The sequence below is a fragment of the Rana temporaria genome, chromosome 1 (assembly GCF_905171775.1).
Source record: "Rana temporaria chromosome 1, aRanTem1.1, whole genome shotgun sequence".
Lineage (NCBI taxonomy): Eukaryota > Metazoa > Chordata > Amphibia > Anura > Ranidae > Rana > Rana temporaria.
In genome coordinates, this window is record NC_053489.1 from 331,521,896 (window position 1) to 331,548,636 (window position 26,741).

Genomic DNA, 26,741 nt, shown 5'->3' on the forward strand with positions numbered 1-26,741 from the left:
CCTGAGACGCTGGAGGGATGATTTCACATTGCCCTCTATGGAGATGGTTCACATCTCCACGCTGAACGCTGAACGCCGTACACCTGCCGCCTGAAAACAAGTCCCGGACCTTTTTTTCAGGTGGCTTTCGGCGTTCGGCATAGGAGATGTGAACCATCTCCATAGAGGGGGTAAGGCTGCATTCACAATCGCGGCGTTTTGTCGCCGCAAATCGCGGTACAAAACTCCGCAATTTGTCGCCGCAATTCGCGGGACAAAACGCGCGATTTTGTACGCCAAGGTGTGAATGCAGCCTAAGTGAGTTATTCCTAAGAATTACAGGCCTACAGTATAAAACGCCAAATTTCCTTGCAAATAATGGTACCGCTTTCAGCATCTTTTTTCTGAAAGAATCATACCGCCAGGGAGGTTAATAAGGTTTGAATGTTCGCACAAATTTTATGCCTGTTCGTATGTTCTGGTGCAAACCGAACCGTGGGGGGTGTTTGGACCATCCCTACTGTAGAAGAAAAATTATGCATTTGTTAGACAGGTCATCAAACTACAGTTGTATTCAAAATTATTCAACCCCCACTGAAATTGATTGTTTTGCCCAGTTTGAGATTGATTTTGATCATCCTGTCATCCTGCTTACAATTAAATCAAAGAGGCACGTGTAGGTCAGACAAATATAACATAACATTTATAATGAAATAACCACACATGTCTTTTCTGTGCTCACATCATTATCAGTTTTATTCAACCCCCAATTGACATTCAAACTTAGTACTTAGTACAACATCCTTTTACAGTTATAACAGCTTTTAAACTTGAAGCATAGCTTGACACAAGTGTCTTGCAGCGATCTAGGGGTATCTTCGCCCATTCGTCATGGGCAAAAGCCTCCAGTTCAGTCACATTCTTAGGCTTGCGCACTGCAACTGCTTTCTTTAAGTCCCACCAGAGGTTCTCAATCGGATTTAAGTCTGGTGACTGTGATGGCCACTCCAAAATGTTCCAGCCTTTAATCTGCAACCATGCTCTAGTGGACTTGGAGGTATGCTTGGGATCATTGTCCTGTTGAAAGGTCCAACGTCTCCCAAGCCTCAGGTTTGTGACGGACTGCATCACATTGTCATCCAATATCTCCTGGTACTGAAGAGAATTCATGGTACCTTGCACACGCTGAAGCTTCCCTGTACCTGCAGAAGCAAAACAGCCCCAAAGCATGCTTCACAGTAGGCAAGGTGTTCTTTTCATCATAGGTCTTGTTCTTCCTCCTCCAAACATAGGGTTGATCCATGGGCCCAAACACTTCTAATTTTGTTTCATCAGTCCACAGAACACAATCCCAAAACTTCTGTGGTTTGTCCACATGATTTTTGCATACTGCAGTCGACTCTACTTATTCTTTGGAGACAGCAAGGGGGTGCGCCTGGGAGTTCTGGCATGGAGGCCTTCATTACGCAGTGTGCGTCGTATTGTCTGAGCAGAAACTTCAGTACCCACATCTGACAAATCTTTTCTCAGTTCCTCAGCAGTCACAAGGGGACTTTTCTCCACTCTACGCTTCAGGTAGCGCACAGCAGTCGAAGTCAGCATCTTCTTTCTGCCACGACCAGGTAGCGTTTCAACAGTGCCCTTTGGCTTGGATTTGCGAATGATGCTTCCTATGGTGTCTCTTGGTATGTTTAACATCTTTGCAATCTTCTTATAGCCATTGCCCTTCCTGTGAAGAGTAATCACCTCTTCTCTTGTCTTCCCGGACCATTCTCTTGACTTCACCATGTTTGTAACCACACCAGTAAATGTCTAGAAGGAGCTGAGTATCACAGTCATTTTAAAGCTGCCTGATTGGTGCTTATTAGGCTTTATTGCTGCTTCCTGACATCCACAGGTGTTTTCAATACCTGATTGAAAACACTTCAATGAACCTCTGTTCTTCAGAGTGGTAGTCTTTAAGGGGTTGAAAAATTTTGTAAATAAAGAATTCACAAAATAAACATTTACTACTGTATTACAAAACCAATTGATGTAATTTTAGTTGCATATGGTTCTTTAAGAAGTCCTTGTAAGATTTCATTCTGAATACAATTACAAATGTACACTAAATTCCCTAAAACCCTTTACAGCATTGGGGGGTTGAATCATTTTGAACACAACTGTATGAATGGGTTCAGTTCACTTATGAGCCATGATACACCCAAATCCCTAATAAATGCCTATGAAATATAGTTATGTGTATACAGAAAATATGCATAATATATTAGGATTTAATAGAAAAGCATAAAGTTGATTGGTACAAAACCAACCCCGACTTATGTATATAATCGCTTATGCACATTTTAAGCCTCAAAACGTTATTTCTTGCTTGGGGACTCCCTCTGATTATTGCCATAGTGGTAGTCACAGCACAGCCTATGTCTTGTTTTAAATGTCTAGATGAGGCTTCTAACTCTGGTCTACAATAATGTTCCACCACACTGTACTATTAAATTTTAGTTGTATAACAATACAATGCACCAGTTCTGTGCAGAACAATAATAAATCAAGGTCTACATTAAAAAAAACAAATGAAGTCCATATTTCAAGAAAAATGTCTTGTTGTTTAGATGCTTTGTACAACAGAGGTCATGTTGGGGCACCAATTTTATACACACAACCTCCGTGCTCTTTCTTGATTGTAACATTTGTATATTTAGTTTTTATATCCTGGAGGAGAAGAAGGGTAAAATTAACAACTGTAAGAAGACAGAGTTAAAAGCACAGCAGCACATAATATCCATTAAACTCTGAATTTCATTGCATGCAAGTTTATGCCTGTTTTAAAGTGCCACCTAGTGACAAGTTTATGAAATTGAAATAACTTTGAAATGCTACAAGCCATTTTATTAAACAGTATCAGCGGTATACAATTCCATATTGTCGCATGAAAAAGAAGTATAAACGCAAGTGGCACACTATATCTATAATTTACTTATCTGAACATCACTTTGATGATTGCAAAGTTCCAGGGAAGCTGGATTCTTGAAATATTCATTATATATATAAAACAAATGTTGCACTCCTTAGATTTTGAATCAGTAAGAAAAAATCAGCAAAAATAAAAAAATAAGTAAAATACGGAAGCAATATTAAACGTTCTTAAAAAGCCAAACTGGATCCTCATTTTAAATCAGTTAAATACGTTACAGGAGCAGCAAAACAAGAATTGTTCAATATCTTACAGTTTATATACTCTGTCAAGCATCCACAGCCTAAATGGAAAACCCTGTCTACTGCGGGCAGCTGGACCCTAGAGTTGGAACCTATGTGCTGTCTGAATGAGTGAGCCGCCTTCTAATTGCAGAAGTCTGACACATCTCCTGCAGTGTCAGAGACAGATCTGTTCAATCAGAAGGGAGCACAAGTTGATTTGCAGAGCTATAGATGGGGCACAGTACGCGGTGTATCCAGGGGCGGACTGACCATTGAGGCACTCCGGCACTGCCCGAGGGCCCCATGCCACTAGGGGGCCCCATCAGGGTTGCCAGGCTCAGTAAAACCAGGAACAGTATGTAAAAATCTGTGTTTTTTTTACATCTGTCCCTGATATGTCTGAAACCGACATGCTTTTGATATGAAAATCCTGAGATTTTAGCTGCCCTGCCTCTGCACTGCCTCCTAGCGTGGTGGCCATCTGTAAGCCCAGGGGCCCCATAATCTTCTATTCCCTGGGGGCCCCATGAGTTGTCAGTCCGCCCCTGGGTGTATCTGACCAATGTTTCCACACAGAGAGTGAGGATTCCACTATGCAGCTGTCGACAGGACACAGGCTTTTCTACTTTAGCTGTTGGTGCTTTAGAAAGAAAACAAACTCTTTTGGCCTCCTCTGCCCTGATCCATCTGGGTGTTGCCAACATGAGTGTGGCATGAGCAATCTCAGCAGACTCCAATGACTCCATACTGTAATCCTGCTCCTAGCTAGAACTGGCTGTGCCTTCCCAACACATACAGGGGCTTTTCATTATCTCTTCACAACACAAGAAGGTCTGATTTTTGCAACAGATGTTACTGCCAGTTTACACACACCATCATAATACTACACCTGTGTCTCTTTTGTGCCTCTGCACTATTCTTTCACAGCACAAGGAGACTGTATTGTGAACTAGTAGCTCACATTCAACTTAGTAGCAGAAAAGAACAATGAAGGACCAGGATACAAAGATCCAACACTCCCAGACATGTAAGACCCCAAATAAATGCGGTGTATCTAAAACCTGAAGAAATAATATTTTAAAGTGCACTTGTGCCCTGACAGTGGACATTTATGTTTTACATATCCTTAACAAGCAGTAATGCCGCGTACACATGATCATTTTTCGGCTTGTAAAAAACAAAGTTTTTTAAAATGTAATTTAAAATGATCGTGTGTGGGCTTCACATCATTTTTCGGCTTCTGAAAAACGACAAAAAAAAAATTCGAACATGCTGCATTTTTTAACAACGTTTTAAACTATGTAGTTTTTTGGGTTGTAAAAAATGATCGTGTGTGGGCTAAAACGACGTGAAAAACCCGCGCATGCTCAGAAACAAGTTATGAGACAGGAGCGCTCGTTTTGGTAAAACTACCGTTCATAATGGAGTAAGCACATTCATCATGCTGTAACAGACAGAAAATCGCGAATCGTCTTTTACTAACACAAAATCAGCTAAAGCAGCCCCAAGGGTGGCGTCATCCGCATAGAACTTCCCCTTTATAGAGCATTTTTTTAAAACGATCGTGTCTGGGCAACGTCGTTTTAATGATGAAGTTGAAAAAACTACGTTTTTTCTAGATGCTGAAAAACGTAGTTTTTTACAAGCCGAAAAATGATTGTGTGTATAAGAGCTTTAATACATGCCATCACTGGCCTCTCTAGCTGCATTTACTGTAAAGTCCCCATGTTGATGGGGACAAGGGCCTCATCCCCCTAACCCTTGCCCGGTGGTTGTGGGGCTCATCAGAATCTGGAAGACCCTTAAAACAGAGGGGCCGGGGACACCTGTACACGTCACTGGGTAACCCCGGCATTTCCCCATTGCATCATAGGGGGCGGGGTCACCCGTCTAAGTCAGGGTCCCATGATCGGTCACAGGAGCTGAAGAATGGGGACCTTCACCGTTCTTCAAAGTGGCGCTGTCATTGATATATTATTATTTATTTATTTATTTATTATTATTATTATTATTTATTTATTATTATTATTATTATTATTTATTTATTATTTATTTATTATTATTATTATTATTGATATAATATATATATATTGTTCCCTGATATAGGGAAAGGCGATCAATGACATCACACATCCAGCCCTGCCCCCCTACAGTTAGAAACACATATGAGGTCACAATTAACCCCTTCAGCGCCCCCTAGTGGTTAACTCCCAAACTGCAATTGTCATTTTCACAGTAAACAGTGCATTTTTATAGCACTTTTTGCTGTGAAAATGACAATGGTCCCAAAAATGTGTTAAAATTGTCCTAAGTGTCTGCCATAATGTCGCAGCCATGAAAAAAACGCTGATCACCGCCATTAGTAGTAAAAAAAAATTATTAATAAAAATGCAATAAAACTATCCCCTATTTTGTAAACACTATAAATTTTGCGCAAACCAATCGATAAACGCTTATTGCGATTTTTTTTACCAAAAATAGGTAGAAGAATACGTATCGGCCTAAACTGAGGAAAAAAAAAGTTTCTTTATATATTTTTGGGGGATATAGCAAAAAGTTAAAAAAAATTGCATATCTGGTATGGATTTTTGAGGGGAACCCCACGCCATTTTTTTTTATGCAGTGTTCCCCTTAATATCCATACCAGACCTGAAGGGCCTGATATCGAAATAGGGGGGACCCCCACGTATTTTTTTTGTTTCAGGGTTCCCCTTAATATTCATACCAGACCCAAAGGGCCTGGTAATGGACTAAGGGGGGAACCCATGCTGTTTTTTTAATGACTTTTATCTGTGTTGCCAGGACCCGACAATTCATTATAGCGGCGAGTAGTTTTATATTCCTTTTTTCCAATATATGCTTATTGTGATTTTCTAACCAAAAATATGTAGAATACATATTGGCCTAAACAGATGAAGATTTTTTTTTCGATATTTATTATAGCAAAAATGTAAAAATATTGTTTTCTTTTCAAAATTGTTGGTCTATTTTTGTTTATAGCACAAAAAATTAAAATCACAGAGGTGATCGTATACCACCAAAAGAAAGCTCTATTTATGGAAAAAAAGAAGGACATCAATTTTGTTTGAGTATAACGTTGCACGACAGTTGTCAGTTAAAGCAATGCAGTGCCATATCGCAAAAAATGGCATGGTCATTAAGGGGGCAAATCCTTCCGGTCCTCAAGTGGTTAATGTTATTCAAAATTACTTGTTCGTGTCACTCTGCAGATGTCCCTTGTACTGTATTCAGTATAGCAATCTGGGGGTTTTCTGTACAACAGGGGTACAGAAATGTAATTTTCTGCTTGCTTGGTTGGCTTAAATTAAAACCCAATACAAAAGAGTGATAGATTGCAGCTTACCAATCTTTAGATGTAGTGACTGCAATTGTTTCTGTTTTCTAGGTGTATTTTTGCCTGGTGATCTTGCAAAACCTGTCTTAGGTTGGCTACACTCACTCACTCCAATGTATCAATGGATGGAGCAGTGCTGCCACCCTAGGATGCTCTCCTGATTTGGATCACAAATGTGTCCTCCTGTATTGATGTAGATTACATGGGAAGTGGTGGGATTTTTTGTTTTATGAACAATAGCTAAAAAGGCAAGTGACTGTATTTTAGTTGGTGTGTATATACATAAAAGGAATGATGATACTTACACTTAAAGGGGGTTAACACCTTCTATCTGTGTTAAAAGAATGTTAGAGATTAGACATTACTCTCTTGAGTTAGAAGAGAATTGTGTTGTAGGAGATGTTGAACAAGTGGATGTTGCAGGACTTGAGATGTTCTGGTTATAATGGGTGAATGAAAGGGCAAAGCATGGGTGATGCTGAGTAGGGATGAGCCGAGCACCCCCCCCCCCCGTTCGGTTTGCACCAGAACCTTCGAACGGACCGACCGTTCGTGTGAACATTTAGAACCCCATTGACGTCTATGGGACTCGAACGTTCGAATTCAAAAGTGCTCATTTTAAAGCCTAATATGCAAGTTATTGTCGTAAAACGTCTTTGAGAACCCGGGTCTTGCCCCAGGGAACATGTATCAATATAGATTGATTGATTTTCTGGAGCAGTGATTTTAATGATGCTTAAATAAAAAATAAAAAAATGAAAAATTCCTTTAAATATTGTACCTGCTGGGTGTCTATAGTATGCCTGTGAAGTGGCACAGGTTTAAAACTGTCCCTGCACAAAATGAGATTACTATAAGAAAAAAGTAATTTAAAACTGCTTGGGGCTTTAATGTAATGTCTGGTCCCTGCAATATGGATTAAAATCATTGAGAAAAATAGCACAGACACAGACAATACACACACCACGTAGCTTTAGGTGCACACTGCAGAGGACACGGGCAGTACACACTACGTAGCTTTAGGAGCAAACTGCAGAGGACAAAGGCAGTACACACACCACATAGCTTTAGGTGCAAACTGCAGAGGACAAAGGCAGTACACACACTACGTAGCTTTAGGTGCAAACTGCAGAGGATACGGGCAGTACACACCAAGTAGCTTTAGGTGAAAACTACAGCGAACAAAGGCAATACACACACCACGTAGCTTTATGGTGCACACTGCAGAGGACACAGGCAATACACCACGTGAGAATACTGCAGCTAGCACAATCACCTGCCTGCCAGTAAATTAGGAAGAGCTGATCTAGCTAAACTATACAGTGTATAAATATATGTACAACACCTGGGATGCATATATATCCTCTACACACTGTAACTTCAACTGACTAGCCTGCCTGCTCTATCTACCTGCAAAAAATGACACTCTCTCTGTCTCTCTCTTTTCTCTCTTAACCACCGCAACACACTACACAAGGCCGACCTGCAGGCGGCCTTTTATAGTGTGGGGCGTGTACTAAACCCCCTGAGCCATAATTGGTCAAAGCCACCCTGGCTTTGGCCAATTATGGCTCTCCGTTTTTTGCAAGCTGTGATTGGCCAAGCATGCGGGTCATAGTGCATGCTTGGTCAATCATCAGCAAGCAATGCACTGCGATGCCGCAGTGAATTATGGGCTGTGAAACGTAACTCGAATTTGGCGCGAGCGGCCCAAAACGTTCGTAATTCGACGAACGATCGAACATACGATGTTCGAGTCGAACATGAGTTTGACTCGAATACGAAGCTCATCCCTAATGCTGAGGCAGCAAACATGTTGGGAGGTTTTAAAATTGCATTGATCTATTGGGAAAGGGGGATGTATTGCTACTACTCATAATGCTTTTATGTTTTAATATAGTACCAACCTAAAGTTTTATGCCAGAAATCAACGCCAATCATTGGGGTTAATTTACTGAAGGCAAATAGACTGTTTAAGAGTGGTTGCACCCTGCAAGGAACTTATCCCCACAGCTTAGGGAATGTGGTGAAGCTCTGCTGATTTCTATCATCCAATCACGTGCAAGCAAAATAATTTTTTTTTTATTATTATTATTATTATTATTATTATTATTATTATTTTCTTGCAGGTAATTGGTTATTCTTTCAACACATTCACTAAGCTCTGGGGAAAATTCCATGGCAGAATACAACTTCCCTCCAAAACAGCCTATTTGTCTTTGGTAAATTAACTGCACTTTCTATTACAAAGAAAATATTATAGCAGAAAATGTCTGAATGTCTGTATGTCAGAAATTGGTCTAATATAGTATAAAAAATAAATAAAAGAAACACTATGAGGTTGATTTACTAAAGACAAATACACTGTGCACTTTGCAAAGTGCTGTTGCACTCTGCAAGAGCAGTTGCTCCAGAGCTTAGTAAATGAGCAGAAGCTCTGCTGACTTTCATCATCCAATCACGTGCAAGTAAAAATACTGTATTTTTATTTTCCTTGCATGTGATTGGGTATTCTTTGTAATAATCATATGGGTGCTGTATTGAATGAACTTGTAATTGTCAAACTATTACAGTGCTAAAAAAAGACTTGGAAAGGAAGAGAACATGCTGGTGGTTAAAGGCTGCAACACTTTAGTGGCTGCTTATGACACATTTGTTATCAGAAAATTTAAAACCATCATGTATATTTTGCAGCTTACAACATTTTTACTACGCTGTGCTTATTTGAATGTAAGCAGCAAGAAATGATGATTAAAAAAAATAAAAAAATAAACAAAAATGAAAACAGAGTGGAAATTGTGTTATGGATTTCATCTTACACTCAAGTTTTGTATGCCAAATGCGAACCTGCAATAGTGCTCACAAAGCAAAAATGTGGTTTACATTACAGTTGGCTTTTTAACCACTAGAGAGCCGCGCTATAGATGAAAGACGTCCACAGCACGGCTCTCAACTGCCGGGTGGACGTCCCTGGACGTCCTTTTATGTGCATTCTCCGCGCGCGCCGCTGGGGGCACACAGCGGGGAAACACTGTGCCTGGCGCATCGCTGAGATGCCGATGCGCTTGCCTGGCGGCCGCGATGTCCACCAGGTACACGCGATAGGCGGTGACTGAGCAGGGACGTGGAGCTCTGTGTGTAAACACAGAGCTCCACGTCCTGTCGGGGAGAGAGGAGACCGAAGCTGTGTCCCTTGTACATAGGGACATAGATCGGTCACCTCCACCAGTCACCCCCCTTCCCCCACAGTTAGAACACACCCATGGAATACATTTAACCCCTTCCTCACCCCCTAGTGTTAACCCCTTCCCTGCCAGTCACATTTATACAGTAATTAGTGCATTTTTATAGCACTGATCGCTGTATAAATGTGAATGGTCCCAAAATTGTGTCAAATGTGTCTGATATGTCCGCCGCAATATCGCCGACCTGAAAAAAAACTGCAGATCGCCGCCATTACTAGTAAAAAATAAAAAATAAAAAATAAATCATAAATCTATCCCCTATTTTGTAGGCGCTATAACTTTTGCTCAACCAATCAATATACGCTTATTGTGAACACACCCAGGGAATACACTGTGTCAAAAGTGTCCGATACGTCCGCCGCAATATCGCAGGCCTGGAAAAAAAACGCAGATCGCCGCCATTACTAGTAAAAAAAAAAAAAAAAAACATAAATCCATCCCCTTTTTTGTAGGCGCTATAACTTTTGCTCAACCGATCAATATACGCTTATTGTGATTTTTTTTAACAAAAATATGTAGAAGAATACGTATCGGCCTAAACCGAGGAAAAAAAATATAAAAAAATGGGATATTATTATAACAAAAAGTAAAAAATATTGTGTTTTTTTTCAAAATTTTCTGTCTTTTTTTATTTATAGCGCAAAAAATAAAAATCGCAGAGATGATCAAATACCACCAAAAGAAAGCTCTATTTGTGGGAAAAAAAATTATAAAAATATAATTTGGGTACAGTGTTGTATGATCGCGCAATTGTTATTCAAAATGCGTCAGCGCTGAAAATTGGTCTGGGCACGAAGGGGGTTTAAGTGCCCAGTAATGAAGTGGTTAAATTAGTCCTGATATGATCACTGAGCAAATGCTATCAGATGAAAAAGAAAAATGAAAATCATAACATTATTAGGTCATATGCTAATTTCAAATACTTCTAAAGTATATGCTTTTCTCTGTACCATTTTGGTACGAAACAGAGTCCATTAACATCTTAGCAATTGGCAGCCAGTCATAATAGTTGAACACCATGAGAGGAATTCATTAAGTGTATAAAATCTGCTCCAATTTGTGTCATTCAAAATTAAGTAGATAATCTCTACAGAATAAATTCAGAAGTACTTTTCTTCCACAAGAGCCATTTATAATTCTGGTTGGTACACAATTCCCTCCTTTTGTTCGTTACATATGGAAAATGTTCAAGTGTACCAGCGAATAAAATACAATCAGCAAATGGAAAAGCTCTAGCTACAAACTGTAAATCTAAAATGGGCTCTGCTGAAATAGGCATCACAGGTCAGTAATTTAAAAAATGGTAATATTAAAGCCATCTTTCATATTGAAATCTATAGGCATATAAAAAAAAGGGTATTGTGACTCTTAATTAAAGTAAAGGTCAGAGTGGGTGTGCACAGCAAATAAACTCAGACTACAAATGAGATCTCATAAAACAATATTTTGGGGTTCAAAGATTATTAGCCTCAAGTTTACTGCTATTTTTTCATGGGAAAGGTTGCTTGGACTTTTTTTCCCTGCAACTTAAAGTGGTGTTCCGCCCAAAAAAAATAAAAAAAATAACAAGTATTAAAAGCCAGCAGCTACACATACTGCAGCTGCTGCCTTTTAATAAATGGAAACTTACCTGTCCTGGTGTCCAGCGATGTCAGCACCTGCAGCTGATGTTTCCATCAGCTGTCGGGTGCTGCCGCCGCCATTGTGTCTAAGGGTACCCGGCAGTGTAGCCTTTCAGCTTCACGCTGGGAACCCTACTGCACACGCGCGAGGCCCGCTCCTCTCTCCTACAGGCACCGGCGGACAGGGGGAGGGAGAAGGAGGGGGAGCCCCGCGCTGACGTCACAGGCCCCGTACACACGACCGAGTTTCTCTGCAGAATTCAGCCAGAAACTCGGTTCAGAGCTGAATTCTGCCGAGAAACCCGGCCGTGTGTACACTTTCGGCCGAGGAAGCCGACGAGGACCTCGGCGAGGAAATAGAGAACATGTTCTCAGGGGCGTACCTAGAGCATTTGACACCCGGGGCGGATCCTACATCTGGCACCCCCCCCCCCCCCCAACATTTACCTGGAAAAACACCCACAATTTTTTTTCATGTTTTCAAGAACATTTATTGCACGAATTTGTAAACTTTACATCAACTTAAAAAAAAAAAAAAACATTGTAAAATAAAGTTATTAACTTACTTAAACCTATTTCAATTATTTATAACATTTACTGAACAGATAATACTGCTTTTTTTTTAACAAAACCATAGCATAGCAAACGCCTGGATTCTACACACTGTAAATCGCACATGTCTACATTCTGCACACTGTAAATCGCACATGTCTACATTCTGCACACTGTAAATCGCACATGCCTACATTCTGCAACCCTCCCAATCAGGTCAGCTACAGTGTTACACTATACACATGGCAGGGGGTGGCGGACACAGTAATCACCCCCCCCCCAAATCAGAGCTGTCTTAATAGCATCATGGGCCCCTGGGCAAAGCAATGCTCTGGGGCCCCTACAATAGAGACAATGCAGGTAAACAGACATCTAGGAGGTAGGGGATATCTAGGGTGAAGAGGGGTCAGAGTGCTGGAGGGATATCTGGGATGTAGAGGGGCAGCCCGGGGGCCCAAGAAACAGCTGCTTTGGGGAAAGAGCAGGGGCCCCCATGCAACTGGGGCCCCTGGGCAGTGCCCAGTGTGCCCTCTCATTAAGACAGCCCTGGGGCAGCTACATACAGTGCTAGTACACATGGCAGGGGGTGGCGGACACAGCAATCACCCCCCCCCCCAAATCAGGTCAGCTACATACAGTGCTAGTACACATGGCAGGGGGTGGCGGACACAGCAATCACCCCCCCCCCAAATCAGGTCAGCTACATACAGTGCTAGTACGCATGGCAGGGGGTGGCGGACACAGCAATCCCCCCCCCCCCCCCAAATCAGGTCAGCTACATACAGTGCTAGTACACATGGCAGGGGGTGGCAGACACAGTAATCACCCCCCCCCAAATCAGGTGAGCTACATACAGTGCTAGTACACATGGAAGGGGGTGGCGGACACAGTAATCACCCCCCCCCAAATCAGGTCAGCTACATACAGTGTTAGTTGTGCACATGGCAGGGGGGTCCCCCCCCCAAATCAGGTCAGCACACACAGGGTGGCAGAGCAGGCAGACACACTCCTCCAGGCTCTTCTTCATGCAACACCCCCCAACCCCCCCCTCACCACTGTTGTCCAGCCTCAGGCTCTCAGACTCAGCCTCTGCTAGGGAGTAGCTTGGGAGGTCCAGATGGATTTGATTCCTGATCCTGCCTCACTGCCTGTGTCTGTATGTGAAAGCAGCAGCTGAGCCGCCCCAGCAGAGAGACATGACAGACACAGGCTGAGGCCGCAGTGGTGGGTGGAGGCGGAGCTAGCAGGAGGGAATTCAGTCAATAAAACGAGTGGACGATCTGGACTAGTCCATTGCGGCCCCGGCGATGGGGGTGTTCTAAAAAACACCTAAAGGGAAATGGAGCAGCCAGACCCAGCAGGGATGCCTTGGGATGATTAGACAGTATTACCCGACTTGGGTATGGAGTGCACCCCACATAGCGAAGTCACTCGGCCACTGACACCCCTTCAATGTGTGGTACCTGGGGCGGACCGCCCCCGCCGCCACCCTATTGGTACGCCCCTGCATGTTCTCTATTTCCTCGTTGTTCAATGGCAAAAGTCGGCCCGCCGAGTTCCTCGGCGGCTTCCACACTGAACTCGACGAGGAACTCGATGTGTTTGGCACGTCGAGTTCCTCGGTCATGTGTACGGGGTCACAGGCCACGGTCCAGACTCCCGGAAGTGGGAAAGGATACCTGTTAAAGACAGGTTTCCTGTCCCCCCTCGCCCCAAAAGGTGCCAATTGTGGCACCGGAGGGGGTGGAGGAATCTGATGAGCGGAAGTTCCACTTTTGGGTGGAACTCTGCTTTAAACACACCATAATAGAATATGCTGTGTCCAAAAAAAACACAGCATAGCCACAAACAATGGCTACTTGCTGACCTGTGCTTGCATTTCACAGAAGTAAGCCCTCAGACCCATTTCACACTGAGGCAGTTTTCATGCTATTTAGCGCTAGAAATAGAGCCTGCTTTAAACCTGGAGCAGTGCGATTGTGGGACGTTAGAAATAGTCCTGCAAGCAGCATCTTTGGGGCAGTTTTGGAACGCTGTATACAGCGCTTCCAAAACGCCTCTGTCTATTGCAATGCACATGGGCGTTTTTAACCACCTCTTCGGCCGTTATCGGGGATTAAAAGCACAGTTTAAACAGCAGTAAATTGCCGCTAAAACGAGCGGTGCTTTACCGCTAATGCACGGGCAGGCCCAGTGTGAAAGGAATCTTAAAGTGGTAAATAATCCAAAAACAAAAACGTGATATGTTGCAGCTTACCAATATGTGGCAGCTGTGTTAGTGTTCTTTAAAGCTTTTTTCTCCTTTATTTTCACCTAGTGATCTGGCCAGTAACTACCTCTTGTCTTAGGGTGTCTCTGCTCTAACAAGAAGCAGAATAAATCCCTTTGGATAGTGGAACCATCAATATGGGAAAAAGCATAGGCGTGCACACAGGTTGTGCCAGGTGTGCCTGGGCACACCCTAATCACCATGTGTGGTGCAGATTCCTCCTGTTTAGACCCCTGATATTTCACCAAAGCCCCTTAACGGGGCTCCTAAAATTAAAGATTAAAACAAATAAAAACTACTGATACTGTCCAGTGCCCTACTGACACCATCTACTGCTCTGCTGACACTGTCAGTATACTGTATATATACATGCACACACACACGCAAATATGTTTAAGCTTCGAGGTGCACACCCTAATGCAATAGACTGTGCACACCTATGGGAAAAAGGCATGTTACGAGCAGATTTACAGTAGATGAACTTGACTGGCAAATTAAAGTTCAAATCCAGCTAACACTTTTTTAGCAATTGCAGCAGGATTTTCTTTTTCTTTTGGAATAAAGGATTTACATCAATTAATAAAAGCTGACCATTGTAAGCACCCCTGCCAATAGTAAATGGATTGCCTCAACCCTGTAACTGACACTTTTGCTGGACAGCTTAGTCTGGTGAAGGGAGTTGAAAAATAACAGAACACCTCTCCCTTGTTACAGATAAGTGGAGAGGGGTAGGTATTTTGTAGCCCCAACACATTGCCCCAAGGTGACAATGTTGCTCTTTCAAAGATACATGACAGCAAGTGACAATTGTCATCCTAGGACAGGAAGTGTTACTGGTCAAATCACCAGGTGAAAAATAAAGTAAAAAGAAAATGAATGCAGCCACCACAACTAAGATTTGGAATTTGCAATATAATATGTTTTGTGGGGATTTAATACCATTTAAAAATGATTATGATTATAAACAATTGACAAGTGTTACTGAATAGCCTGAATCATTCCCTGTTTGGAATTGGGATATATGTTATATGGAACTTATTTAGGTTCATAAATTAAGGTTTGTGAGGGAATGTGTCAGTTTTTTTTTCTTATTACACCTTCTAAATTAGCTATAAAAAGATTCCTGCAATGTGGATTCTGATGTGCATGGAGCTAGTTTTACATGTAAAACTGTAAACCCTTGGAACTAGATTGCAGGAATATATCAGCTTAACCACCGGTGGAGCATATATTCAGATTTTTGCTCATTATTCACTTCTGTACTTTACACTTTTATTAAAGAACATTTCTCATGATCTAAATATCAAGAGATAAACTCTTGTAAGTAAATTGTGTCACATATATTTTTTTTTTTATGTCATTATGTAAAGGTTATTTTTGCTTTGTAAGCATCTGTCTTAAAGTGATATTAAAGGTTCAAGTTGTTTTCTTTTTAAATAACAAACATATCATACTTACATCCACTGTGTAGTTTATTTTGCACAGTGGCCACCGAACGTCCTCTTCTGGGGTCCCACGGCAGCTCTTGCGGCTCCTACCTGCATTAGATAACCCCCTCTGGGAAGTTCCCTCGTGAGGGGGTTACCTTGCGGGCACACTCCTGTGTCATACACTCAGCGTCCATAGATGCCGTGTGTATGACTCAGCCTCGCCCCCCGGTGGCAGTGTCATTGGATTTGATTGACAGCAGCGGGAGCCAATGGCTGCGCTGGTATCAATCTATCCAATGAAGAGCCGAGAAGCCGCGGAGAGAGCGATGCAGGATCGCGCCCACGGAAATTCAGGGCTCAGGTAAGTAAAACAGGGGGTGGGGGGGGCGGACACTGCAAGGTGTTTTTTCCCCTTAATGCATAAATTAAGGTGAAAAAACATGAGGGTTTATAACCCGTTAAAGTAGTTGTTAGGCTCAGTCTGATATTGTGTTTTTTGTCCAGCTTCTAAGATGTAGTGTCCCTCGTTTTTTTTTTTTTTTTTTGCTTATTTTAACTTCCTTTATCTACTTTTTGCTCTCTTCTTCTGTTAGCTACATAGATTTGAACCTGATTAAATGTATAGGCATAACTTTTTTGTTTTTTATTATGTACCTGACATCCAAGGAAGTTTAAATTTCAAAGATTATATGTCAGTAACATTGAAAAATCTTCAATATTCTTAATATATTGGTTAGTAGCTTACATCTCTTTGTACTGTTGTGTATTTCAAGCCAGCAGATGGCATGCCATTGTTCGTTTTACATGTTTACCTGGTTGTTCTTAAATGCTCTGTTGAAACAAACAGTTGAGCTCACATTTACACACAGAAACAACTCCCCCCTCTGCTTCCCCCATGGTGTATACAGACAGTTGGTATGATTTTTAAGTCTGAAAGCTCAAAATCAAAGAGCTTCTGTTGGGGAAACCCATGATGTTCTATGATTCATGAGTGTACCCAGTGTATAGGCTTATTTGCAAACACAGATTATATATACTGTACATGTAGCATGTAGGGGCAGATCCACAGAGATCTGCACCCGCGAAGCATATCAGAGATACGCTACGCCGCCGTAACTTACCCGGCTTTGGTTCGAATCCATAAAGATTTTTCGCCGTAAGTTACGGCGGTATAGTCTATCTCTGGCTGCGTAACGGCGCGTAATTCAAATCGGCGAGTAGGGGGCGTGTTTAATTTAAATGAAGCGCGTCCCGCGCCGAACGAACTGGGCATGCTCCGTTTCTAAATTTCCCGCCGTGCATTGCGCTAAATGACGTCGCAAGGACATAATTTTTTTGTGACGTGGACATCAATTACGCCCATCCTGATTCACGGACGACTTACGCAAACGAAAAAAAATGTTTAAATTATACGCAGGAACGACGGCCATACTTAACATTGAGTACGCCTCAGAATAGCAGGTTTAACTATACGCCGAAAAAAGCCGACTAGAGACGACGTAAAAAAATGCGAAGGCCACTTGTACGTTCGTGGATCGTCGGAAATAGCTAATTTGCATACTCGACGCGGAAAACGACGTGAACGCCACCCAGCGGACGCCGAAGAATTGCATCTTAGATCCGAAGGCGTACGAAGATGTACGCCTGTCGGATCTAACCCAGATGCCGTCGTATCTTGCTTTGAGGATTCAAAACAAAGATACGACGCGGGTAATTTGAAAGTACGTCGGCGTACTCGCTTTGTGGATCTGCCCCAGAATGTGCAGTAATGTACATTGGTATGATGAGGTGCCATTCAATATGAATGACATCCCAAAGCACCTCCACAATGAACCTGTGTCGCAGCTCACAGCAATCCATGGTAATGCACTACTGTGCTTTGTGGGTTACTGCAATACAAAATTTTCTGCAGGTAGTATTTTAGGCCTGATTTGGTGTGTTAGGCCGTCTATTCAGATGAATGTGTGTTAAGCACACCACAATAGATCGGAGCAATGGGCCGTTATAGTTTCCATTTAAATATGGTAGAAATATAATTTATCTGCGTGTAAGACAGCAAAGAAATATTTCTATTTGTATCATGCTTCAGGAAAACACAATAACCTTTTCTGTTTGAGATTATTTCTATCCACAGTGCATGCATTCCCTATGATAAGGTTCATGTATTATTGTTAATGCCTTGCAGTCAAAAGCAAAAGTACAAATGGTTTTCAGCATGTAAGTTTCACTAGTTTATGTAACACCGTAAATCTTCTATCTACTTTAACCATGAGACAGAATTACTTTGAATGATTCATGGTTCACAACAACCTCATGCTTTTGTGCCAGTCTGAATCATAGAACTTTTATGGAGAAACAACCGCAGTAACCTAGAAAATCATTTACACTGTAAATGGCAAGACCACAGGGAATGAAGCACATCCAAACAAATGATTACACTTTTTTTAGTTGCTAAACTTTATTCCTGACCAGATTTAAAGCTTTTTTGGTATTTTGGTCCCATGACTCAACATAACAAAATTGTAAGATCAATCAAAATGGAGGAAGATATCTTTTGTGATATGAAAAAAAAAAAAAACAGCTACCTTGGCAAATAAAACAAGAAATTACATGAAGGCTAAGTTCACATTATTGCGGTTGAGGTTGATGCAGTTTTACTATTTTTCGGTGCATTTTGCGTTTTAGAACACACATTTGTGCATGCAGTTTTCATGCATTTTTTTTCTCTTTAACAAACTGTGAATAACTGATTGTTAAGGAGTGGGCAGCCACCATGCACTTAACACCCAATGAGTCATCAGCTGTCAGCAATTAAAATCATAAAAATATGGCGTGGGGTCCCTTCAGGTCTGTTATGGATTTTGAGGGGAACCCGACGCCAAAATAAAAATAAATGGCCTGTCCCCTTTTGTTGTGTGACCTTTGGCTTGCCATGATACACTATTCCTTGCTTATTGACCTTGAACGGTACCCTGCACCACTTTCCCCCTTCGCACCAGATTGGGAGGGGGGGTGTGGGGGAGGGGAAAACTGGAATTACGATCCTCCGCCCTTAGTCGCTTCATCACACTCTGTGTACCTCAGTTCGGGTCTGGAAACTTCAACTATTATGTTATGTTGTATCATGTAGCGTACCTTATTTGTAACCTTATGTCACTCTTTGTTATGTAATAATTACCATATCACTTTTTGTATGCTGCATTTTGATTGATTAAAAACTTTTATGGAAAAAAAATGGCCTGGGGCCCACCCCAGAATCCTTACCAGACCCTTATCCGAGCACGCAGCCCAGCAGATCAAGAAAGGGAGGGGACAGGCGAGTGCCCCCCCCTTCCTGAACCATATCAGGTCACATGCCCACACAGGACAAAGGGGCCTCTTCCCCATAACCCTGGACAGTGGTTGTGGGGGTCTGCTGGCAGGGGGCTTATCGGAATCTGGAAGCCGACTTAAACAAGGGGACCCGTACATCCTGACCCCCCATGTGAATGGGTATGGGTTACGTTGTACCCACTCACCAAAAAAAGTGTCGAAACGTAAAAAAACACAAAAGACAGTTTTTGACAATTCCTTATTCCTTTATTTAAAAAAAAAAGAAATGTCCCTGAATGTAGATCCATCATCAATCATAACACCCGCTTCCACGCTGACCCTAAAAAAGGAAACAAACGTCCACCCAGTGACATAATCAGGTGACCACACCTCCTTGTGGTGTCATCGGCCAGGGGCAAGCTGGGCTGACGCAGACGATGTCACAAGGGGGTGAGGCCATCATGTGATGTCAGTGGGTGACCTCGCCCCTTATTATTTACGAACTGTCAGACGGTGGAGCTGGCAGACAGCAGCAGCCTTCGACAGGAGTGAACCTTTTTTTTTTCTACTCAAACAATTAAATGAACTTTGCACTACGTGTCTCTCCCTCCAGTAGCTGAAAGCTAATTTATCCCCCTCTCCCTCCCGCTGACTTTAAGCTGCTGGAGGGAGTGCATAGTTCTGTAATTGCCATGCCGATCATCCTCCCTGTCCTGTTTTTCACAGTTTGGAATCCGGGTCTCCTGCTTGTCATGATGACAGCAAGCAGACCCAGCTTGAGCAGCGCTTCTGCCCCCAAGCCTGTGCATAACAGATCTCCAACCTGTAATGTCTGGAGAATGGCACACAGCATAAGATTCAGGGCAGGATAATGTTATTCCAGTGCCCCGACCACCAAAGAGAGGGAGGGATATTTGCATCAAATCACATGCTCAGTGTTAGCCAATAATACTTTTTTTCATGTTGCAACCCCTCCACCTTCCCCATGCACCACATTTTGACTTCAGTTTCAGAAGTTTTTTTCTTTATGTTTACTTTAGGGAGGGGGAGAAGCGGGCTCTGCAGCAACAGGAACAGCAATAGGTTTGTTCTTTTAGTGCAGTTGATGGAGGAAGAGAGGAACAGGACCAGCATTCTCTTACAAGCTATTCATGTTATCATTTATTTATTCAGACACCAGGCTGTTGAAGATCTTGAGTGACAGTGTCAGAGAGACAGAACACAGACTTAATGCATTCTTTTCAACCAGCAGAAATCCTGCTTACAGAGAATATCTGACTGGGAGAAAAGAATGCAGGATATCTGTGTGTCATGTCCATCTCTCCCTCTGCTTGCTTAATCTTTAACTCTTACAGCTCATTCACACTATCTTTTCTCTCTGAAGAGCAATCCACATTTGGATCGCTCTTTAGAGAACATTTGACATGCAGGCTTTGTATCACCTCCTCACCACTAGGGATGAGCGGAACACCCCCCCGGTTTGGTTCGCAGCAGAACATGCGAACAGGCAAAAAATTTGTTCGAACACCGTCAAAGTTTATGAGACACAAACATGAAAAATTAAAAGTGCTAATTTTAAGGGTTAATATGCAAGTTATTCTCATAAAAAGTGTTTGGGGACCTGGGTCTTGCCCTAGGGGACATCTATCAATGCAAAAAAAGATTTAAAAACTGCAGTTTTTTTCGGGAGCAGTGATTTTAATAATGGTTAAAGTGAAACAATAAAAGTGTTTATAACAGTCTGCACAAAATTAAATTTCAAAAGGAAAATAAGTAATTTAAAACTACTCGCAGCTATAATGAATTGTCAGGTCCCGGGCAATACAGCTAAAAGTCATTAAAAAAATGGCATGGGTTCCCCCCTTAGTGCATTATCAGGCCCTTTGGGTCTGATATGAATATTAAGGGGAACCCTGAAACAAATAAAAAAAAAGCGTGGGGGTCCCCCCAAATTACCAATTAACCACATGCTTACTGGGCACATATACCCCCTTCCTGCCCAGGTGAAATTTGAGCTTTCAACACTGTCACACTTCAAGGTTTTCCCTTCAACCACTGTGTGTTCATTTTTGCCATGTGCTTTGGGTCATTGTGATGTTAGAATGTAAACCTTTTTCCCATTAACAACTTTATGGCAGAGGGCAGCAGATTTTCCTCAAGAATTTGAAGGTATTTTGCCCCATCCATTTTCCTTCTGTCCTGACAAGTGTTCCAGTCCCTGCTAAGAAACACCTCCATACCAGGATATTACAACCTACATGCTTTACTGTAGGAATGGTGTTAATTGGATGGTGGGCTGTATTGGATTTTCACCAAGCATATCAACTGCAAATCATTCCATTTTAGTCTCATCTGACCATAACATCTTTTTCCATGTGGCCTCAGAATCTTCAAGATATGTTTTGGCATAGCTCAGTTGTGACTGCATGTGGCCTTTCTTGAGGAGTGGATTTTTTCTTGCAACCCTCCCATACAAGCTGGCGCTGCTGTCAATCACAGCGGATGACGCGGCGCGCTGGGGGCGGGGCCAAGTGATACAGTCGGCGGCTATGCAAGCCACTGTATCACGGAAGCGCGCTTGCAAAAGCTTTCCACCATGCAAGCTCGCTCGCATGAAGGTGGAAAGCTTTTGCGAGGAGGAGCCGAGACAGCCACCCAGGGACCCCTGAAGACCGGATTTGTGGGCACTCTGTGCAAAACGAGCTGCACAGTGGAGGTAAGTTTGTTATTTAAAAAAAAAAAGTTTGCCTTTAGTGTTGCTTTAACTCTTTGTGGCAAGATTGGGCACAGATAATAGGAAATCTTATACTCTACATTGTGGCAGCAAAAAAACTATTTTTTGGGGGGTTTACATCCACTTTAATGCTTCTTCGGGAGCTTTAGCCTAGGTTCACATTGGAGCGATTTGTCATGTGATTTGAGAGATCACATTGCATGACAAGTCACAGCCTATTGTCGGCAATGGCACTGTTCCAATCATTGTGACACCGATTTTGCAGCCCTGCAAAAGTAGTTTCTGCACTACTTTTGCAGATTTCATGTGCAATTTTAATAGACATCGGTGTATGAAGCCACACAGGTCTATCAAGTAGCATCTGAAACTGCACTGACCTTGCTACTTTGAAATTGCGCTACTTCAAGTGAAGTAGCGCGATTTTAAAGTAGCATCAATGTGAACCAGGGCTTAGGCATAGTGTAGTTATCACAAAAGGGGTTAGCCAACAAGAATAATGGCAATATTATAACAAGACCCATTAGTAGTAAACAGTTATGTCTCTACGTAACAAGCCCAGTAGCATAACACAGATCCTTTAGAGTAGCTATGGTTTTTAGAGGATTGAATCAGATAGACCTTAGGGCATTTGGTATTAAGGTAGTGTCATAAGGTCACCAAGAATGAAAGATACCCGCTGAGGACATCCACCACTCCATGGGACCACCCAGCGTGGTCTATATATGTTTTTTTTTTTACTTTTTTTGTAATAAAGATGTTAAATTTTTTAGTTTTGTGTACTGGAGTGCCTATAAACTCCAAAATCAATGTTCTTTACTAACATTTATAAATGTTTCCATTGACATAGCAAACCTTCACTATCTGAGTTCAGCTCTGCTTTTGTGCTATAGTCAACAATTTCACTTTCTAATGCTCAAGTTTTCAAACATAAGCAAAAATCAATCCCAATCGTTTTCTAAAGAATTAACTTAATTTGATATTTTACAGCATGATAATGTGCACTTTCATTGGCAATATCTGCCTGTTATGAGTCATGTATTAACTTCTCTATGACCAGTTATTACAAGAAATGCTCAGATAGATTGGTTTATTTGAAAAAAAAAAAAAAAAACCATTGGATTTTGGATAGCCAGCCTTTTAGATGAATCTGCACATATATTTTCTATCTAGTTGCATATTTTATTTACAGTCACATTTTGCTATCACTCCATCCAACCTTTCTATGGTAAACATTTGTCAACAGATTGGCAGTCATGATTTTTTTTTTTTTTAACACTGGCCAAGAGTGTGACACATAAAAAATAAACACAATAAAAAAAAACATGAACAAGACCACATGACCCTCTATATAAGATGATTTTTTTTTTTATCAGTGCACTAACTTGGCCGATTCTATGATCAACGATTTATTTCACATTCTATTTATGGTTGGGAGGGCTGATAAAACTAGACATAGGGTATAATTTAGTATATGTCAAGTCAATGGGTAAGAGTGCATTTTATTAATGCTGATATTTCACGCCTTCTATCTTATGAACTGGTTTATTGCAGGTGTTTTTAGCCTGACAGGTGCTAGGTGGCAATTTATTGCACAGATGCTTCAAAGGCCTAGGATTTTTATTTATGCACATAGACCAAAGAGCCAGAAAGAACAAGTCAGGCAGGGAGTTAAAGGAGAACTGCGGGCAAAATACAAAATGAAGTTATAGATAAACAATGTGAAGAGCTTTTTATCTATTTTGCGTTTTCAATGCTTTTTTTTTTAGAGAGAGAAAATGTAATGTAATAAAAACTAGCAATTAAGACATAATACTGTTTCATCATTAAGCAACCCAATCCCACTCCATCTGCACACCTATTATGCACATCAACTTGGAAATAATTTATAATTATCAGCCCAAGCACTACTGCAGGTTACAATGAAAAAAAAAATCAAATGCACTTATTTTTACATTGTCTAAGCATGCTCCCTATGTTGGAATTCTGAAGGGGCTACTCCTTTAGGACCATTTCACACCAGAACATGGTGTGGGAAACCCATGTTCCGTGTGTGTTTCCCACACCATGTTTAAAAGACACTGCAGTTGCGATCTGCAGTGAGTGTCAATGACATCTAGGTCTAGAACAATTACCGTATATACTTGAGTATAAGCCAAGTTTTTCAGCACATTTTTTTGTGCTGAAAATGCCCCCCTTGGCTTATACTCGAGTCACCTTTTTGCGCCTAATCTCCTGGACTTTGGGGACCCGATACCGGCCGACCCGATACCATGCCAATCTTGGCACACATGTAGCCCCACTCTTTCTCTACAAGTGTGCAAAGTGTGTTGTCCTGGGGACCTACGACCGGGGAGCACCGATTTTTCAAAGCCGGGCTCCCCTTTCATTGACTCCAATGTTAAACGTCAGTCTAGTCATGGACACAGTGAGGCATGGACACAGTGAGGCATTCACATGGACACAGTGAGGCACAGTGAGGCATGCAGATGGACACCCTAGGCTTATACTCGAGTCAATACGTTTTTCCATTTTTTTTGTGGTAAAATTAGGTGCGTCGACTTATATTCGGGTCGGCTTATACTCGAGTATATACGGTACATATGAGTAAAGTAAACTTGCCCCTTGCCATAAGGAGCAAAGAGACTAGCTACCTATTCTCACCGTATATGTGCTCCCTTGCACTCCAAATTTCCATGTGAGCAAATAGAAGCAACATTTTAGATGATTTTGTTACAGCTTATACATTGCTCAATATAACATGAAACTAGAAAAAAATATATATATACTGAGCAAACTCCAATACCCTGGAATACTCCAATACCTTGCAATACTCCAATACCTTGCAATACTCCAATACCCTGCAATACTCCGCAATACTCCAATACCTTGCAATACTCCAATACCCTGCAATACTCCAAAACCCTGCAATACTCCAATACTCCAATACCTTGCAATACTCCAATACTCCGCAATACTCCAATACTCTGCAATACTCCAATACCCTGCAATACTCCAATACCCTGCAATACGTCCCCCCCCCCCCTCCACCCTCCGGTGCTTTTACAGACTCACCGATACGATCAAAGCCAGTATAATTTTTTTATTTTTTATTTCAGGCTTCCCAGCCTAGAGGTGAGATGTGGGGTCTTATTGACCCCACATCTCACTGTAAAGAGGACCTGTCATGCCATATTCCTATTACAAGCGATGTTTACATTCCTTATATCAGGAATAAAAGTGATCAAAAAATTTATTTTTGGAGAAAAAAGTATCAAACTAAAATAAATAAAGTATAATAAACAATAAAATATATATATATTTTTTTTAAAGCACCCCTGTCCCCTGTAGCTCGCATGCAGAAGCAAACGCATACGTAATTTCCGCCGACATATGAAAACGGTGTTCAAGCTACACATGCGAGGTATCGCTGCGCACGTTAGAGCAAGAGCAATAATTTTGGCCCTAGAACTCCTCTGTAACTAAAAACATGTAACCAATAACAATAATTAAAGTGTCGCCTATGGGGATTTTTAAGTAGCGAAGTTTGGCGCCATTCCACGAGCGTGTGCAATTTTGAAGGGTGACATGTTGGGTATCTATTTACTCTGCATAAATTCATCTTTCATACTGTGCAAAAACATTGGGCTAACTTTACTGTTTTTTTTTGTTTTTTTTTAACCACTTGCTTACTGGGCACATATACCCCCCTCCTGCCCAGGTGAAATTTCAGCTTTCGGCACTGCATCGCTTTAACTAACAATTGCGCGGTCGTGCGACGTGGCTCCCAAACAAAATTGACGTCCTTTTTTCCCCACAAGTAGAGCTTTCTTTTGGTGGTATTTGATCGCCTGTGCGGTTTTTATTTTTTGCGCTATAAACAAAAAAGTGAGACAATTTTGAAAAAAATACAATATTTTTTACTTCTTGCTATAATAAATATCCCAATTTAAAAAAAAAATAACATTTTTTTTTTTCTCAGTTTAGGCCGATACGTATTCTTCTACATATTTTTGGTAAAAAAAAAAAAAAAAAATCGCAATAAGCGACTGGTTTGCGCAAAAGTTATAGCGCTTACAAAATAGGGGACAGAATTATTTTTTTTTAATTATTTTTTTTACTAGAAATGGCGGCGATCTGCGATTTTTAATGGACTGCGACGTTATGGCGGACACATCGGACACATTTTTGGCGCCATTCACATTTATACTGCGATCAGTGCTATAAATATGCACTAATTACAGTATAAATGTGACTGGCATTGAAGGGGTTAACACTAGGGGGTGAGGAAGGGGTTAAATGTATCCCTGCTTAGTGTTCTAACTGTAGGTGGAGGGGGGGGTGACTGGGGGGGTGACCGATCTGTGTCTCTATGTACAAGAGACACAGATCCGTCTCCTCTCCAGAGACAGCACCGCTGTCTCTGTGTAAAACGGCAATGAGAGATGATCTCATATGTTTACATATGAGATCCTCTCTCATTGGCCGCACAGATCGCCTCGCGAACGGCCACTCTGATTGGCCGTTCGCGGCGATCTGTAATTGGCTGTGTCCGAGGGACACGGCCAACACAGATTTTCCCCGCAGCGCGCTCTGGAGCGCGCGCGGGGACCGCCCTAAGGGGCGGCCGTCAATTGACGGCGGTTTGGAAATTGGGATCCGCACTGTAGCCGTCAATTGACGGCAGGCGGATCCCAAGTGGTTAAGCACAAAACAGTTTTTTTTTAAAAACACACGTTCAAAAAATTGCTGCGAAAATACTGTGCGAGATTAAAAGTTGTAATGGCCGCCATTGTATTCTCTAGGGTCTTTGCTAAAAAAAAAGCATATATAATGTTTTGGGGTTCTATGTAATTTTCTAGCAAATAAATGATGATTTTTACATGTAGGAGAGAAATGTCAGAATTGGCCTGGGTGTTCCAGAATGCCTGATGGTGCTCCCTGCATGTTGGGCCTCTGTATGTGGCCACGCTGTGTAAAAAACTGACACATGTGGTATCGCCATACTCAGGAGGAATAGCAGAATGTGTTTTTGGGGTGTAATTTGT

General features: G+C 41.7%; 1 protein-coding gene across 1 annotated transcript in view; it reads left to right on the top strand.

Moving 5' to 3' along the window:
• Positions 1 to 26,741, top strand: part of GRIN3A (glutamate ionotropic receptor NMDA type subunit 3A) — a 463,270-nt gene that overhangs the window by 344,404 nt on the left and 92,125 nt on the right. The window lies entirely within an intron of this gene.